Source organism: Malus sylvestris, chromosome 15 (assembly GCF_916048215.2).
Source record: "Malus sylvestris chromosome 15, drMalSylv7.2, whole genome shotgun sequence".
NCBI lineage: Eukaryota > Viridiplantae > Streptophyta > Magnoliopsida > Rosales > Rosaceae > Malus > Malus sylvestris.
In genome coordinates this window covers 42,780,178-42,800,317 of record NC_062274.1, presented here as the reverse complement: position 1 = coordinate 42,800,317, position 20,140 = coordinate 42,780,178, and positions in this window count along the sequence as shown.

Genomic DNA, 20,140 nt, shown 5'->3' with positions numbered 1-20,140 from the left:
GATAAGAAGGAAACTGCTCGTTCAGGTAGGCTTGAAGAATCTACCAAGGCTGTTTATGGGGAAGCTGCTGAGATTTGTGCACTTTTGAAGCCAAATCTATTTGAAGACATGAATGTATGTGCCAAGTTTGTTGATGGCGTCAAGGAGATTGTTGGTCCAAGTCTTTTCGCGAAGCACACCGAGTATAGGAAGATTGCTCTGCTAGCCATGATGCAGAAAACAACAATTCTGGCATACGAGTCTATGCTCATTGACCAAGAGGATACCAAGGCTGCTAAAGAGATGGCAAGAACCATGGCTGCCAAAGCTTACTTCTCGGTCGAAAAAAATCAAGAAATTGGAATTTGAGCTTGCTGCTTAGAAGGGATCTAACATTTCTGCCCCCACTTCTCTGCAGCTTGAGGCCACTCGCCAAGAGATCATGGATTTGAAAACTAGGCTTGATGCGATCCAAGTAAAGTATGAAAGTGCAGAGAAGGAAATCGAGCGTTACATACCTCAGATTCAAGATTTTGAGCGTTCCATCTCTGAATTTCGCTCCGTTTCTTATGTAAAGGATGAAGAATTGATTGCTACTTACAACCAAGTGATCCACTTTAGAAAGGTTGTAGATAGGCTTGAGCCTCAAGTGTTGGAACTTCAAAGTGCTTTGAAGACCAACGACCATCTGAAGAAGGAAATTGAGGAGTTGCAGCGGGTTCGTGCTTGCCGCTTAAGGAGAATGAGCAGTAGAAGGATGAGAAGGCTGGGTTCGAGGCTTCGCTTACTTAGAGTCAATCTGATTTTTACAAGCTGGGCTATGTAGATCATCTTTATAGGCGGCCGTCTGACTTTAAGTTTTCCGGTAAAGACTTTGAGACGTTCTCTATTTCTCCAGAAGACTTGCTCGTTTTTACTTTTGAGTCTTTTATCGTTGAAGTAGTTGGAGAAGTTGGTGCCCATGCTGGGGCAGCCGAGGGTAAAAAGTCGGATGATGCCATTGGTGAGAACATCAAGGCTGCTGAAGGTGTGGCGACCGAGTAGTCGTGAGATGTCCAAGCTATTGAAGGGTAGTCTTTTAGGTAGCCTTTAGGATTTTCTTTGTGTTCCTTTGTTGCTTTTGCTTGAACTCCTTCGGTATTTGCTAGTTGTTTATCAATTTTGCTATAAAATTTAATAAACTTGCTTCCTTTGCTTTCCTCAATCTTTGCTTCTTTTTGTCCATGCCCTAACCTTTAAACCTTATAGACTAGTGGCAGGTGTGTTACTTTTCTATAAGCAGACAGGCCTGCGTAGTATACGCAGCCGTAGGTATTAGTGTAAAACTTTTGCAAAGTTGTTAGCCATAGGGTTGGCAGCCGAATGCCTTACTTACAAAAGCAGACGAATTCGCGTAACCACTAGGCTGTTAACCATGACTCTTTCCAATTTCGTAGGTTGTGTAGCAAGTATCACAACACTTTAGGACTTGGTGTAGGTTGTTCTGCGTTTGGCAGAGGTGAAGCTTATCGACTACGTAGCATGTCGGTAGTGGATAAAATCTTCGTGTATGCACGTTAGCTTGTTTAACCTTTCACAAGAATGTGCAGTTGCATAAGTCTAGCGTGGTTATACTGCTCGAAGGGCAAGCCGTAGGCAGTCTTCTGGAAATCCGTAGGCTCTTACCAGGGAAGCCGCCCGTAAGGTGTACCGCGTAATGTGCCCCATCCATCTCTAGAGCCCAGTTCCCTGCGGATTAAGCCAAGAGACCCAAAATCCTTCAACTAGCTAAGCTTTGAAAAAGACCATTATGGTTACTTCTAGGAATCCTGGCGCAAGCCATCGTGCATCTAATTATACTAGGGTAGCCATGCTCATTCACGTTTGGATATTCGGAGTGTTGAGTTTATCCTCCAACTTTAGAGATCATGGTTGGTCCCTCGGGGGGTGCAATTCCTGCGGTGAGTCCCAGAAGGGGGTGCGTTCTTCTTTTGAAGTGCAGGAAAGATAAGTTGTTGTAAACATGCAGTCAAGCCAAATTGCAAATTGCTTCTGAATTCTTTATTGAAAAATGAACAAAATGAGCGGATAACTTACTTGTAAAAGACTGCATGACGAGTGGATAGTCCTCGGCTTACGAGCTGGTGCCCGTTGAGCTGCTTGAGTCTTCGAGTCTTGATATAGTGGGAAGTCACACATGGTATTTCCTTAAATTGTAGGCGTTCTATTGTTTCTCAATCTATTTATCATTCATGGTGGCAAGGGTGTAGCTACCATTGTTGCTTACTCTACTGATCTTGTAAGGGTTTTCCCAGATGGGATCCATCTTTTTCAAGCATTCTCTGCGGGCAGTGATGAAGGCATTTCTTAGGACTAGATCTCCGGGTTAGAACTGCCGGATCTTGGCCTTTTTATTGTAGCTGGAAATGAGCTGCTGCTGGTAGGCTGTGATGCGGGTGATGGTCTGTTCGTGCCTTTCTTCTACCAGATCTAAGTCTTTGGCCATCTCTTTACTGTTCTGCTCAATGCTTGGCAGTAGAGTATTGATGCTTGGCACAATGATGTTGGGAGGAATGATTGCTTCCGAACCAAATGCCAAAGAAAAAGGAGTTTCACCTGTCGCTCGTCTTTTGGTGGTGCGATATGCCCATAAACATCTGGGGAGCTCATCTGGCCATTTTCCCTTTTTTGTCGGTGAGGGATTTCTTGAGGCAGTCGAGGATCATTTTGTTAGATACTTCGGTTTGCCCATTGTCTTGAGGATATCTTAGCGTGGACATGTGTTGTTTGATGTCGTATTTTTGGAAGAACTTCGCCAAATCTTTTCCCACAAATTACGGGCCGTTGTCGGTGACGATGGACTGAGGGATGCCAAATCGGCAAATGATGTTCATTCATATGAAGCATTCTATGTCCGTCTGAGTCGTGGTCGTCATGGGTTCTGTTTCTACCTATTTGGTGAAGTAATCGATTGCCACGATCATCATGCATCTGCCCCCAATAGTAGGCGACATAGGCCCTACCAGGTCGATTACCCATTGCATGAATGGCCAAGGACTCGTCTGCGGGTGTAGCTCGCTGACAGGCAGTGCTGGTACTGGTTTGTAGCGTTGACAGCGATCGTACTTTTGTACTAACTTCTTAGCATCTTGGTGAATGGTAGGCTATTAATAGTATGCGTTAAGAGCCTTCTATGCTAAGGATCGGCCTCTAGAGTGATTCCCATAAACGCATTCATGGATTGAGCTTAGAACCTTCAAGTCATCGGGAGGTGCTAGGCAGCGGAGATGTGGTCCGGTGTAGGATCTTCGGAAGAGAATGCTATTCCACATATAGTAGTGTGCCGCCTTGATTTGGAGCTTCCTTGACTTTAATCTTTCGGTGGGTAGCGTGCCGCTGACCAGGTAATCTATAATAAAACTTTGCCAGTTGGGAGTTACACCAACCTATGACACTTCGGCTATCGGCTCCATCTCTATGCTTGGCTTATCTAGATATTCCACCGGAATTGAGCGTTTAAATTGGTGGTCGGGGGCGGAGCCTAAACCAACTAGTGCATCTGCATGGGCATTGTTTGCCCGCAGAACTTAAGTGAGAGTGTAAGTCTGAAATGCCTCAAGCTGTTGGCGTATTTTCTCTAGGTATTGTGTCATCCTTGGGTGTTTTACCGTGTATTCCCCAGTAGCCTGACTGGTGATTAGTTGGGAATCAGAATGAATTGTGAGCTTTTTCACCACCAAGTCTTTTGCCATTCGGAGGCCAATAGGGCCTCGTACTCTGCTTCGTTATTGGATGCTTTGAAGCCTAGAGTGATCGATTGCTCGAGCATTGAGCCGTCTGGAGTAACTAGGATCACACCTACTCCCGAGCCTTTATAGTTCTGTCGACATGCAAATGCCAGAAGTCTTTATCGAATGGAGCAGGCGCGGCTAAGGTGCGCTCGGCTGCTTCTGAGGCATCGTTGGGCCGCTCTGTTGCGTCGCCTAAGCTAGGCATGAATTCCGCTACGAAGTCTGCCAAGACTTGGGCCTTTATCGCTGTGCGAGGTCGAAAAACTAAACCATATTGGCAAGTTTCAATGCCAATTTCATCACTCGTTGAGAAGCGTCCAGACTATGTAAGATGGATCGTAAAGGATATTGAGTCATGACAATGACTGTATGAGTTTGAAATTATGGTTCGAGCTTCCGAGCCGTAACAACTAACGCCAAAATTAATTTTTCAATCTTCGGATATCTTGTTTGCACATCGAAAAAAGCTTTTGAAGTGTAGAATACTGGCAGTTGGGCCCCCAGCTCTTCTCATATGAGGGCAGAGATTACTGCTATTTCGGAGACTGCCAAATAAATGTATAAATCATCCGCTGCTTCCGGCTTAGATAGTAAGGAAGGTGATATGAAATGCTTCTTCAAGTCTTGTAAAGCTTTTTCGCACTCTTTATCCCATTTGTCTTTTTGTGCATTCTTGATAGCTTTGAAAAAAGGCTTGCATCGATCGGTGAATCGTGAGAGGAAGCGGTTGAGGGCAGCTGCTCGTCCGATCAAGCTTTAGATCTCCTTCAAGGTAGTTGGAGACTTCATCTCTAGGATTGCTCGGATTTGCTTGGGATGTGCTTCAATTCCTCGTTGGGTTACTAAGTACCCTAGGAATCGGCTTGAAGATACTCCAAATGTGCATTTGGTAGGGTTGAGCTTCATCTTGTACTTTCTAAGGATATTGAAAGTTTCTGCCAAATTGCGAATGTGATCTGATCACTACTTGCCCTTTACCATGATATCGTCGACATAGACCTCCATGGTTACTCCAATTTGCTTCTTGAACATCATATTTACTAGTCTTGGTAAGTGGCTCTCGCGTTCTTGAGGCCAAAGGGTATGACCTTGTAGCAGTAGGTGCCCTGCTCTATCACGAATGCGATTTTCTCCTTGTCAGGCTCGTACATGGCTATTTGATTGTAGTCGGAGTATGCGTCTAAGAAACTGAGCAGGTGGTTCCCAGAAGTTAAATCTACTAATAGATCAATCCAGGGGACAGGATAAGGGTATTTTGGGCATGCTTTGTTGAGGTCGGTGTAATATACGCAAACCCTTTATTTGCCATTCTCTTTCTTCATGACTAGTACGACATTAGCAAGCCATGCCGATTGTGCTACCTCTTCTATGAATCCAACCTCCAATAGCTTATCTATTTTCGCCTCAATGATCATTACTCATTCTGGGTGTGAAATGTCTTCTCTTTTGGATTACTGGTTTGGCAGTGGGATCAACGTGCAACTTGTGGCAAGCCACTTTAACGTCAATGCTAGGCATGTCGAATGGTGACCATGCGAATACATCTTGGTTTTCTCTAAGGAAAATCGTGAGTTCTTCATTCTCGGCTGGGTGTAGTCGTGAGCCAATTTTAGCCTTCTTTTCCGGCTGTTAGGGATCAAGAATGATGTCTTCGGCATCATTCTCGGGTTTTCACCCTATCTCGTCTGTTTGGACGCCATCTTCTTGATCCACCTGCTGTAATTGCTATTTGGTAGCCTCTTTGTCCTTTTGGACTTCAATAACCTCTACGGGGGTAAAGGTCTTTTTCTTTGATTCTTTCAACATTTGCACAATGCATCGTCGGGATAAAGCTGGTCAGACTTGATCTCTCCGACTTCTCATCTAGGGATGCGGAATCAAATTTTTTGATACTTGATGGAAGTGACGGCATCTAGCTTGATTAACCAAGGTCCCCCAAGAATCCCATTGTAGGGAGATGGATCGCTTACGATCTTGAATGTTTACTTTGAGACGACTGGCGGTGTTTTCACGTCAAGTGTGATGTGGCCGATGACAATTGAAGTGTGTCCGTTGAATCTAGTAAGTACCTCTGCTCGGCGTATGATTGTGCTTTCCATGCCCATCTTCTGAATGACTGAGAGTTGAAGTAGGTTAACTGCATTTCCATTGTCAACTCTAGCGTGGGCTAGTTGGACAAATACTACTAGTGCATCGTCGTGTGGGAAATCGACTCATTCTGCATCCTGCTCAGTGAAGCCAATAATAGGTCCAGGTTGGGTATCGACTACTTGAACTTGTGATATTAGTAAAGCATGCTAGATCTTCCTCTTTTTGGAGTTATTAGTGGACCCCAAGTGCTTGGATTCGGTGAAAATGCCATTAATTCGAATCATCTTGGTTTGCTGCTCCTCATCACCGTCTGCATTCCTTCTTGGCTGCGCAGCTGGCTTGTCCAAGTATCTATCGACTTTGCCTTCCTTTATGAGCTTCTCTAGGTAGTTCTTCCAAGTGTAGTAGTCCTCGGTTGTGTGACCAGGACCTCAGTGGAATGCACAATACTTAGTGTGGTTCAACTTGGAAGTATCTCATTTTGATTGTTTCAGCAGCTTGAACCATGGTTCGTTCTTGATGTCTCGAAGGATTTGATGAATCGAAATTGAGAACTTAGAATAGCTCTTGGTTATCGGGCCTTCTTTGGTTGTGGGTCGGTCTCTGAGTTTGACCTCATGCCTGCCCTTGTTGGGCTGTTTTCCATCCTCCTTCCTTTGAGCAGCTGTTGACTCTTTTTGAGGTTGTTCGGGCGTCTTTTCTGCTTGTCGAGCCTCGTCCCAAAGTGCATGCTTCTTTGCCAGAGCAAAGGAATTTGCTAGAGTTAGGTCTTCTTTCACGATTATTTCTCCGAACAGTGTGTGGTCTGCTGGGAGTCCTTTTTTGAAGGCTGCACTTGCTATCGAGTTATTGTATCCGACGTTCTTCGCTTTCTCTACTTTGAATCTCTTTATGTAATCGCGAAGTGACTCATTTGGGTTTTTCTTTACGTTGAACAAGTGATCGGACTTTTTCTTGATCGAACGATAAAATGAGTATTCTTTGGTGAAAACCAAGGAAAGATCATCAAAATTATGGATGGATCACGCCGACAAGGTATGAAACCAATCTTGCGCCTCGCCTTGTAAAGTGATGGCGAATATTTTACACATAATGGCATCATTGTTCCGATAAAGGACCATTGCGCTTCGGTAATGCCTCAAATGTCTTTCTGGATCCCCATCTCCTTTGAAAGATGTGAAGTGCGACATGCTAAACTTGCATGGAGGCTCTGCCTGCTCGATCTCGTTTGTGAAAGGTGACCTACTTATGTTGGTCATATCCCGCCTTAGGGCTTCATCAGCCATTTCGTTGCGTCGAAAATCACGCATCTGTTCATTGAAAAGTCTTTCTACCTCTTCTTGGGTTTGCCTTTATTGGGGTAGCAGAGCTCTCAGCTGCCCCTGGTCTTGACCTGCCGGTCTAGGTTGCTCTTTTACACGCTCGGCTCGTCTATGTCGTGGCTGTGGTGTATGAGATGGGTTCCTAGCAGGCGATGGATTTCTTTGCAGGCTGCCGGTTGAACTAGAGCCGGATTGAATGACTGCTTCCTTCCATTCGCCAGGCTGCCTGCTCCGATGTGATGTGGATGATGCTCATTGCGGGCCTAACCGCGAATGAACGCTTTGCCTAAAAGGCTGCCCATGTTGATTATCGAAACATGGCCCCAACCGTAAATGTATACGTGCCCGTGGGCCTAGTCAAGAGTGCACGCTTCTCCGCGTGCTAAGACGGGAGTATACGCTATCTCGGATGCCCAATCGGGAGTGTACACTGCCTGAGTGCTCGGTTTATGATTGGTTGAGTGGTTGCTTCCCTGGACGTTGCTTGAGAGGTTCATCGTCTGCCCTTGTCCTACTTCGGGATACCTCATTTGGGGCACGTTGAATCTCGGTACGTTGCAAAAGTTGATTCACCAAGGTTGTTTGTTGAGCAAGAACGCTCGTCAACTTTATGACTTGTCGAGACAAGTGTTGTTCGCCATTTGGATTGGAAGAGCTTGGATGGAAAGTGCCTCATTTAGCAGTGGAATGGTAGTATACTCCGGGTACGAGATTTGAGTTGGGAAATGTCAAATCCGCGGAGAAATGCGGTGTAAATGCCACCGGCTCAATGATTGGTTCGGATGGTTGAGATAGTCTCGAGTCGACTTGGGCTGCTTGGGAAGCCATGAGAGCAGGCTGGGCTGTAGGAGCAGCCTGGATCATGGGAGCAAGTTGGACCGCGAGAGCAGGCTGGGTTGCGGGAGCAGGCTGGGCTACGGAAGCAGGCTGGATCACGGGAACAGGCTGCTTAGTGCGTGGTGCATGCGAATGCGAGACTTGGGCTCGAGCCCATGCAAGCTTGGATGGCACGACTTGGGCCATGGTGGAACCTCGTAGTGGTGGTGCCACTCTGTTTACGACTGTATTTTGCCTCGTGGATCTCCGCGATCCCATTTCTTGAGTACTAGAATTTTCACTTGTGGAATTTTCTAAATTTCTAGCCATTATATTTTTCTTATACGTTTTATCAAAGAACCTTTGCAAGTAAAAAATTCTAATAATAAGAACGTATGAAAAATATTCAAAATGGACTAGAAAATAGAGAAAAAACATTTTTGTGCGAGAGTCTTCTACGAGTATGGATTTCAACTCTCAATGAAAGCACCAATTTGTGGATACAAATTTCTTCCTCCTTGATCTTGGACAAAATTGCACCTACAAAACAATTAATACCTTAGGTCAAGGCCAAGAGCCTCACGCGCCCACGATGAATGGGGGGGCTTTGGCCGAAGAACCTTTGATGCCAAAGTTAGAATTTAGAGAGAAAAAGTGTTTAGATAATTTTAGGAATTTTGCAAGTGTGTTGGAATGATGTTTTGGTGAAAATGAGAGCCTATTTATAGGGATAGGCCGATCCCTTTTGGAGAGGGAGTGGTCGGCCACTAGGTAGGTTTTTCTAGGTTTAATTTTGGTTTAATTAGCCAACTTATTATGATTAATTGGCTAATTAAACATAAAGGGAAGGTTATAAAATTAATTGGCTAGCTAATTAGTGTAATAAAAAGGGAGAAATGATGAAAAAGGGTAGAAAAAGTTGTGAACTCCTTTTTGAATGGGGATGGCCAGCCTTTGCTTGTTTTTGGGGTTGAATGAGTGTTTTAATTGACAATTAAGGGATTGATTAGGTGATTAATCCCTTAATTAGTCAATTATTATGATTTTTAAAGAAAGGTTTTAGGAAATATGAAGGGAATGTATTATTTAGCTAATTGATTAGCTAAATAATGGAATATAAAACATATAGAATAAATTAGGTTTTGGGAATTACCTTATAGAAAAGATTTGATGAAATAGGCTTTAAATTGTTACCTATTTTGGGCACTTTTGACTTGGTTGAAAGATGATTGCCCGCTGCTTGCGCGTAGGAATTCCGTTATGCCTCAAGGGTATTTTTGTCTTCTTTTGTCCAAAAATCCACGTGTCGCCTAGTGAATATTTTTTGCTCCACATAACTCATTGTGCCTTTATTTATAATAATAACAAAGAGAGAATCATTGTTTTTCAAGTGATACAACTTAAATAGGACACTATCTAAAGGGAAAGGATCCTTTCTGGATCCCTCCCAGTCGGATCCTGAAAATTTCCTGCAAGCTTCGCCTCCAGCGTAGCCATGAAGCCATCGCAGCTTCATCTTCTTCCTCGAACAGGTCTGCAAAGCCATGATCTCAACATTGCCTCAAACAAGACCACGAAGCCATCAATCCCTACTACGATCCCAATGACGTCATCGTTTCCTCCACCTCTACGCCCCCTCAACCCCTCCCGCCATTAACACCATCGTTGGGGATTTGATGCAGAGGATCCGATGGCTGCTGCTGCCATCGTAGCTTCTTCCTATTCTGATGGCGTCAAAACGTTTTTTTTTTTTACCATTCGATTTTCTTTTGAACGGCTAAGATTGAAGGATCTTCCGGATGGAAGGGATCCGGAGAGAATCTTTTCCCCTATCTAAAAGATATTATAGAATCCAATAAGGATTTACGCAATCACATTTCTAATTAAACTAGGATTGCAACAATCTCCCATGAGTGTATAAGTACTCAAATAAAATGTTGCATCAAGTCTTCAACAACGAAGTAAGAACAATTGATGAAATTGTCGGCACAATGAGTAAATGAGAGTGTCAAAGCAAACAGAATAATATGTAGTAATAAAACTCATAAAACCTCGCAAGTGATATCATGTGAGAGACATGTGACGTATTTCCAACTGCAAAGAACCCACCGTTCTATCACAAAGATATCAATTACCCCCTTTCCCCAAACTATTTGGACGAAACTCTCTCAAATCTTATTGATTTCTCTAGTCGAATTTCAAGTTTGTCCTTGACTTGTGTCACATGCCTCTTACATGACACCATTTGATGAGAATTGGATGAAATTCTCTAAAATCTAACGACATGCGGGTAATTAGCAGCCTCTTACCAATCAAGGGAGTAAATTAGCAAGAAAAATAGTTTAAGGGGACAATTGACAACTTTGTGATAGTTTGGGGTATTTGGTAGCCTACCCTACTTGGTATATCAACTATGTATGAACTGTGATGTTAACCTATCAGTGCCTAACCTTGTATTATAGATGGCTGTGGGCCTATGAACTTCTCCATTCGACGTTTTCAGACTTTTTTTAGAACATGGGACATAAGTAGAAAATTTTGTTTTTAAATGACCTTTTTTCTTAATAAATGTTTCAGGATTTTTTTTTAACAAACGATATTATGTGATTCAAATTCACTTTGACGAGAATCAAATTTAAAACCTCTCACTTATAAGTAAAAAAGAATATCTTGTAGTACTAAGTGGCTATTAAAAAAAATTAAATATCATAAATAGCATTGTCTAAAAGATAAATAATAAAAATATATAGAAAATAGCAATTGTTGGGCAAAAAGAGAAGAAGAAGAAAATACATGCGGAAAACCAAATAAAGATTTTCAATACGCCCTTGATTATCTATATATATATATATACATATTGTTGTGGTCTATTTTTATCTGACAATATAGAGAGGGCCGGCGGCAATGGAGAGAGATGAGAGAGATGTGTGTTTGTAGAATTGTAGGGGAATGTGTGTGTTGTTATCCCTCCTACATTGTGCCTTTATTTATAGTAGTAAAGGGAGAGAAGATATTCCTTCTCCTCCAAGTAATACAAGTTGTAATAAGAAAGGATAACTAGAATCAAATCTAATCTAGGATTTACACAATCATACTTATTTTAGGAATGTTTACAACACTCCCCTTTGAGTGTGCAAATACTTAAGGTAGATTTAGCATCATGCAAAAGTTGAGGAAGTCGACTCGTCGGCACTGATTCCAAGGAACAACGCTTATTCTCAATAAGGTAGGAACTTGCATAAGTAGTAAGTCTCACTAAAAAAAACCCTAAGGCTATGGAAAAAACCCAAGTAGGGACAAAATCCATAGTCTAAGGAAAAATGCGTGAGAAATGCAAAGTCAAAAGAAACGTCTACAGGACGTCATCAGGGATATGACCAGCCCAAGGTGGGTGCCTCGTTAAAACCTAGTTAGGTAGCAAAAATCCAGTGGGAAAAATGCTCCTAATCGTAGGGAAAAAGAGTACATTAAGATCAAGCAAGTATCCAGAAGATACTCCCCCTGAGTTTGACATAATTCCAGAGAGAAATAGCAAAGTTACAACTCAGAAAATTTACGCATACCAATTCCATGAACAAGCTTCTGAAACGTCGCATTCGGTAGTGATTTGGTGAAGAGGTCGGCCAAATTGTCTTATGATCGGATTTGCGTGACTTCAATCTTCTGATGCGCTTGTTGTTGATGTGTAAAGAAGAACTTCGGCGCAATATGCTTGGTGTTGTCTCATTTGATGTAACCCTTCTTGAGCTGTTCGATGCAAGCTGCGTTGTCTTAAAAAATCGTCGTCGGGGCATTAACGGCGGGATGAAGATCACATGAGCTTCGAATATGGCCCATCACTGTTCTCAACCAAAAGCATTCCCAAGTTGCTTCATGTAGGGCGAGAATTTCAGCATGGTTAGACGAAGTGGCAACTAAGGTCTATTTAGTTGACCTCCAAGATATTGCGGTGCCTCCAACGGTAAAGACATAACCCGTTTGAGAACGCGCCTTGTGCGGATCAGATAAGTATCCAGCGTCGGCATAACCAACAAGGCGAGAATCAACCCGATGAGCATAGGGTGCGGTATCACTCGAGGATTCGTAGGGATAGAATAAGCCCAAATCTGTAGTACCCTTAAGGTAACGGAAGATGTCTTTCACGCCAGTCCAATGTCTGCGTGTTGGTGCATTGCTGTATCTTGCCAAAAGATTAACAGCGAAGGAGATGTCGGTCTAGTGCATTGAGCTAAGTACAATAAAGCGCTTATCGCACTTAGATAAGGAACTTCAGGCTCCAAAATCTCTTCATTATCTTCCTTCGGACGGAAGGGATCTCGCTTTGCATCTAGCGTACGAACGACCATAGGAGTACTCGAAGACTTCGCTTTATCCTCATTAAAACGGCGCAACACCTTCTGGGTGTAGTTCGATTGATGTACTAAGATTCCATCCGAACAATGCTCTATCTCGAGATCGAGACAGTATTGAGTCTTTCCTAGATCTTTCATCTCAAATTCCGACTTCAGGTGCGAAGCAGTTCTCGCGAGCTCTTCAGGAGTTCCGATGAGATTCATATCATCGACATATACTGCAACAATCGCAAATCCGGAATGTGACTTATTAATGAACACACAAGGGCATAGTTCGTTGTTCACATATCCCTGACTAGTCAAATACTCACTCAGACGGTTATACCACATTCTTCCGGATTGTTTCAAACCGTATAGTGAACGCCTCAGCCGAATTGAGAGCGTGTTCCGGGGTTTGGAAATATTTGAACCAGTCAATGTAAGTCATTCGGGAACTTTCATATAAATTTCCGTATCAAGATCCCCATAGAGATACGCAGTTACTACGTCCATCAGCTGCATATCCAGTTTTTGGGAAACTACCAAACTGATAAGGTATCGAAAAGTAATCACATCCATAACGGGTGAGTAAGTTTCGTCATAGTCAATCCCGGGGCGTTGTGAGAAACCTTGTGCTACAAGACGAGCTTTGTAACGCACAATTTCTTTCTTCTCATTACGCTTCCGAACGAAAACCCACTTGTAGCCAACGAGCTTCACATGTGGAGGAGTAGGAACTACAGGTCCAAACACCTTACGTTTCGCAAGTGAATCAAGTTCGACTTGGATTACTTGTTTCCAGTTTGACCAATCAGCTCTACGTCGACATTCATCAACGGAACGCGGTTCAATGTCATCGCTCAACATGATCTCAGTAGCTACTGCAAATGCTAATGCATCGTCAACAATCATCTCATTTCTACGCCACACATCATATAAGCTAGCATAATAGACCGAAATCTCACGATTCTCGGGAGGAGGATTCGTCTCTTCAAGGACACTTCCATAATCTAGAATTTCCTCATGAGTTGGGTAAAATGAGTAAGCGATAGTCGGATTCACGGTAGGCTCTTCAGGACCTTGTGCCGTGGTTTTCCTCTTCCGGGGGTGTGAATCCTTTGAACCAAGGGGTCTGCCACGCTTTTGTGTAGGGGCAGATGATTGGCTAGCCGCTAATGTACGTGGATCACCAGAATTGGCGTCTCGGGCTTCCAGGAGGGTAGTCCGTCGTACATTTGGTACATCTATCTTTGCAGGCGTATTCGCAGCTGGAATATGTGATCTTATCACGCGCGCTAGATCGGTGAAAGCATCTGGCATGCTCTGAGCTATGCTCTAGAGATCTAATATGCGCTGCACTTCAGCTTCAGACTGAGTGGTGCGGGGATCTAAATGAGACAAAGTGGGAGTCGTCCACGATAATTCGCGTCGTTCATTAGGAACGTTGACGTTCTTATCTCCCCCTAACGGCGGGAAGACTGTCTCATAGAAGTGACAATCCGCAAAACGAGCAGTAAACAGATCGCCTGTCAAAGGTTCTAAGTAACGAATAATTGAAGAAGAATCATATCCGACATAGATTCCCATCCTTCGCTGAGGCCCCATTTTTGTACGTAAGGGCGGTGAAATCGGCACATAGACCGCACAACCAAAAACGCGCAGATGCGATATGCCGAGTTCGCATCCGGTGACCAACTGAAGGGCACTAAATGGTTGTGTCGCAACAGGCCTCAGGCGGACTAACTTTGCTGCGTGCAATATTGCATGGCCTCAAGCAGCGATCGGGAGCTTGGTACGTATGACCAATAATCGAGCAATCATTAGTAAACGCTTAATGAAAGCCTCTGCCAGGCCGTTCTGGGTGTGAACATGGGGTACATGATGTTCAACTTCAACCCCAACCGACATGCAATAGTCATCAAAAGTTTTAGTTGTGAATTCTCCAGCATTATCCAATCGAATAGATTTGATCGGATAATCAGGGTGGTGAGCCCTGAGCTTGATAACCTGAGCCAACAGTTTGGAGAATGCAGCGTTCCTTGTGGACAACAAGCATACGTGTGACCAACGTGTAGAAGCGTCAACCAAAACCATAAAATATCTAAATGGTCCGCATGGAGGTTGAATCGGTCCACAAATGTCCCCATGAATCCGTTGTAGAAAAATAGGAGGATTCGAACGAATCTTGTTATAAGAAGGCTTAGTAATAAGCTTTCCCATAGAACATGTTTGACATGCGATTTCATGGATTGAACCTAAGCTTCGGGTTAGTGGATGCCCGTGTGAAGTTTTGAGGATACAGCGCATCGCTATTCGTCCAGGATGTCCCAAATGATCATGCCAAAGTGTAATTTCGTGAGCGGTCCCTGTGGTAGGGCCGGCCACATAATGGCATTCGATGGGGCGTATGGTCGTAGTATACAGACCACTCGGGTTACGCTCCATCTTCTCTAGAATACGCTTCTGGCCATATTCGTAGGAAGTTACGCACAGAAATTCAACTCCGTTTTCTACGTGGGTTTCAGCGTGGTAATTGTTATCTCTAATGTCCTTGAAACTTAGTAACGTTCTTCCGGAACGTGGAGAATAGAGTGCCTCAGCAATGGTCAAGATTGTACCATTGGACAACATTATACGTGCCTTACTGTATCCTTCTATCAGGTTGGATGGGCCTGAGAGGGTTGTCAGAGGTGCATTCTTAGGTACGAAGTTAGTGAAATAGATGCGTTCACACAAAACAGTATGTGTGGTTGATATGGTATTAACTAGCATTCAAATTAACCCTCTTTTTATCAATTGTAGCAAAGTATGTAAGTAGGGATCGTTCTAGGCCGGGGATTAGGAGGGATTGCTAAATCACTTGAAAACTGACTCAAATACGTAAAAACAAGTTTAAAACACTAAAATAGACTCAAAGAATGCAAAACTAAACTTTAAAACACCAAAACAAACCAAAAGACTCAAAACAGCAAACAAACACTCAAAACTGCCTTAAAAACACTTTCTGGGCAGTTTCTGACACCAAGGAAGAATTTGGACGAAAATTGGTTATAACTTGACTCAAGACACTTAAAAACACAAACTAAATTGATTTCTAACTAATATGACTCAACAAAGTAAAGGGGGATTGATTTTGGACGAATTTAAAAACAAAACAAGTAAACTAAACTAAACAGATTTTAAAACGAAATTGGTTAAAGTGAATGGATGGAAGGCTAGCTAAGGGGTTCTTCTCCACACATGTCACACTTGCATACAAAACGATTTCCAATTGCTTCTCAATAAACCATGAATTCTCAACGCCCCAAGTTAATTAGGTCCGCTTCCCTCAGATTTTCCTTAAGTTATTGAATTGGATGAATTGCATACGACAACCCAAAGCATTCCCCACAAGTTCCCTACATGAAAGCGCATAATAGAGACACATGCAAGAATCATTAAGTTCTATGAAAACCATAAGCATTGACGAGGCACTTGTTACTATGAATTGCATGAAACTTATGCCAAGAATTTACTTAACACGATTGTGATCAACAACCTTTACTACTTGTGAATATAAGTTCATAACAATTAATTGAAATTCCCTTATATCCTAGCATCAAATTCATGCATGCAAATTAAGCGGGCCCTCTTAACCAACATACACAAACCAGTTTTAATTCATATAGATAAGTAAATTGAATTCACAACTTATGAAACGCAATTAGAAGTAATCAAATCATATAGCAAGCATAAACATGGTTTTGAATCCCCCTCTAGCCAAGGGGGGGTTTAGTTCCTCATACTCGCAAAGCAACGATACATAAATTTAGAAATTAAAATCCAAAGAAAGAAAACACCTAGAACGCTCCAACTTGGCAGCAAGCGCATCAACGATTTCTCCTTCTTCTTTGCTGCGGCAGAGAAGTTTAGAACAAGTTTTGGGTGGTATTTATGGTGTAGAATGGATGGGGAATGGTATAGAAAGGTTTAGGGTTGATGGGTGCTATGGCAAGGGGTTGTTTTCTGCAGAAATTTGGGAGAATGGTGGTGGAAGACTGTGGCAAAGCACAAGGGTGAATTTCTGGCGTGATTTATGAATATGGGAGGTGGTATATTCGGCCAAAAGGTTTAATGAGTATATATAGGCACTTAAAAACCCTAGCAAATCAGATTAGGGTTTCTAGAAGCCCAAATCCATCAGAAATTAGGTTAAAACAATCAGATTTTTAATGGGAAAAGGCCTAGGGTGCGGCTGGTTGGATAGGGTAAAGGATGGGCCTTCTAGAATGCCTTGCAAGGCAAGGCAAAGGGTTTCTAGAAAGGGGAAAGGTGCGGCCCAAGTCTAAGAGGATGAGGATAGGTCATCTAAAAGCCCAAAGCCAAGAATAGAAACTCTCAAAAATGGAAACCTCAAAGAATAGAAACTTCCAACTTTAGAAACTTTGGTTTCCACTTCTGCATTCTTTGTTCTTCACTTTCATTTCTTCATCTCTTAGGCTCCTTTGACCTTCAAACTTGTCCATTCCTTGTGCTCCATATGCATACACTCCATTCCAGCTCAATTTTGCTCTAAAATGCTCCAATTTGCATCATTTTATGTAATATGCCCTTAAAACCTGAAAACACATGAAACTAGCTTAAAGGACTACTTTAAACTCAGAAAACATAATGAAAATGCATAAGAACTAGCTAACTAAGGCGCATAAATATGCTCCTATCAGTGGTTGCACTATCTGCAGACAACTAACTTTCCCACTAGTCATACCTAGAATGAAAAATTAATTTGAATTGGTCACATGCATAAAAGTTTATAAAAACAAGTATCAATTCAAAATAATTTCATTTATTCAAGGATTAAAACTGAATATCCAAAATAAATTGCCAACTAATAATCCAAAACTTGAAGGAAAATTGTTCAAAATCAACAAAAAAACAAGGTGGGGTGCGGCCACTATGTGGAATTCGGCCCCAATTGTCTTATTTCAACTAAAAAAAAGTCTATGTCTAAGATTCTAATCTTCCATAGGAGTGGTATCCTTCTGAAAGTCAGAAACCTCAATCTTTGTAGTCTCCAGTTCGTCCACTTGCATGAAGTTTGATTCAAACTTCTTACGACGAGAATGATATTCATCTACAACCTTCTTGGGAGCACGGCAAATACGGGACCAATAGTCCTTTGAACCACAACGATAGCACATATCGTCATTCATTGTGGCAAGTGCTTTGCCCTTATTCTTGAAGTTCGGGGCCTTAGGAGCGAGGTTTGGGCGCTTCTGGGCTTTGTTTCCTCCCTTGGATGAGCCTTGACTCTGTTGACCTTGGTGGGATGGCTTCTGGCCGCCCTTACCATGCCTCTTTTGGCGTTTTGGGTGCTGATTAGTGCTATAATGTGCTTCAGGCACAACAGTAGCCCCAGTAGGTCGAGCTTGATGATTCTTCATCAACAGCTGGTTCTGCTTTTCAGCAAGAAGTAAAACAGAGATCAAATCCGAGAACTTAGTGAACTTCTGAGCTCTATATTATTGCTGCAGGACAATATTAGAAGCAGAGAAGGTCGAGTAGGTCTTCTCCAGGAGATCCTCTTCAGTCAAAGTTTCATTGCAAAACTTGAGAAGTGATCGGATTCGACAAACTTCAGAATTATATTCATTCATAGACTTAAAGTCTTGGAAGCGTAAGTGCTACCAGTCATGTCTTGCTTCAGGCAAGAATATGTCCTTTTGGTGTTCGAAACGATCAGCCAAAGCGACCCATAATGCACGTGGATCCTCCTCAGCAAGGTACTCAGTTTGCAGAGCGTCATGAATATGTCTTCGGATGAAGATCATAGCAGTAGCTTTTTCAGCTTCGCCAACAGGTTCAGTTGTTGCTTCTTCAATAGTAGGACGCAAGTTCCTTCCAGATACCTCTAAAGTGGTGAAGTCGAGTTTGTTCAAATTCGACATGTTCCTATCACAAATAGATGGACAAGATGTGGTTAGTGTAATGGAGAAAAATCAATCCATTCACATAGGAGTAGAACATACAGGTTCTAATAGACATGTATTGGTTTAATTTTGCATGAAAAACTTCGGGTTTTCATGGGTGATATGTTTAAGAGAAAACTTCAGGTTTTCAAACAAGGCATGTTTATAAGAAACTTCGGGTTTCAAAGTAATTATGAACTTCAGGTTCATATATTCCTGCAGGCATACACAAATATATATGCAAACAAATATGCAACAAATATATGCAAAAATATTGTATAATGATAATTGAATTAATTTTATGTGGGTCTTCGGGGCCAAATTAAAATGTGGGTGAAAATATAAAAATCCATATTATTTAAAAATAGTAAATAATAAAATCGCGGGGCCTAAAAATATAGGCCGAGAATCCCCGGGTGTAGGCTGCAGGCTCACGGGGTGAGAAGGGAATGGGCTGCTGCAGGTAGACCCCCCCAAAAAAAAAATTTCTTTCCGCGCGCGGGCCACTTCAGGTTGGCGTAAAAAAACAAAAAAATTTCTTTTTTTTTTCGGTCTGGGCCGCAGCAGGCGAGCCCAGGAAATAAACAAACAAACAAAAAATTTTGTCTTTGCGGGCTGGGCCGCTGCAAGCGAGCCCAGCAAAAAATTGTTTTTTTTTTCATATGGGGCTGAGAGACAGAGCCCGGATAGGGCTCGGGGAAAGGTCCAAAAAAAATCCCAGCCGTGCTGGGTGTGTTTGGCAGGGGAAGAAAAAACTAGAAAAGGTGGACGGCGCCACTGCAGGTGGTCGTGTCGAGGTTGTTGGAGCTCAGAATGAGTCACGGTTGTCGTGGACAACCACGGAGATAAGGAAATCTCAACGTATCAACAACTATAAAACCCTAAAAAAATTGAAATCGAATTAAAAAAATCCAACGAGATTCCGGTGAATCTCAGTTCAATTTGAAATGTGGGACGACTTCTAGTCGTCAGCGAAGTGAACCAGAGGTTCAAAGCAATGGCTGCAGGCCATGCCGTGGCCAATCGACACCATGAAAGGTGTCGGGGTTGGTTTGCTGGGGACGCGATGGGCGTCGGGCTCTCGGCTCGGGAAAGCATGGGAATGCAGGCTGCAGGCCTTGCAAGAAGATGGGCTAGCCATCGCAGGCTGCGGGCCTGGTTGTGTTGTAGCCTTGCGTGATGCAAAGGCACGGGTTCGAAGAACCCTAATTCCCCAATCGCAAAATTTTTATTTTTAATTCAATTATATTATATGCATGTATAATTCAATGAATCACATATTTACTTTGATGCATATGCAAATAATAGTTTCAATGCATGTACTTATGTAAGATTCAATTCATGGCAAATATCAAATTCACATAATTGTAGCAATTTTGGTGATGAAGCATACACAATTTATGTAGAATCTAAAATACGTTAAACGTAAAGTTGGGTCATGCATCATGGTGAATGTTCATGCTATCAGGGCTTGCAAAATATCGAGTTAAAAGCCGTTGTTTGGAAAGAACCTGATTGCGTGATGATATGGATGAACTGGTTTGATGCAGAAAAAAATCTCTAACGTCAGATTCCTAAGCGCAGCGGTAGGAGTGTGCTGATAATGTGTTGTGGTCTATTTTTATCTGACAATATAGAGAGGGCCGGCGGCAGTGGAGAGAGATGAGAGAGATGTGTGTTTGTAGAATTGTAGGGGAATGTGTGTGTTGTTATCCCTCCTACATTGTGCCTTTATTTATAATAGTAAAGGGAGAGAAGATATTCCTTCTCCTCCAAGTAATACAAGTTGTAATAGGAAAGGATAACTAGAATCAAATCTAATCTAGGATTTACACAATCATACTTATTCTAGGAATGTTTACAACATATATATATATATATAT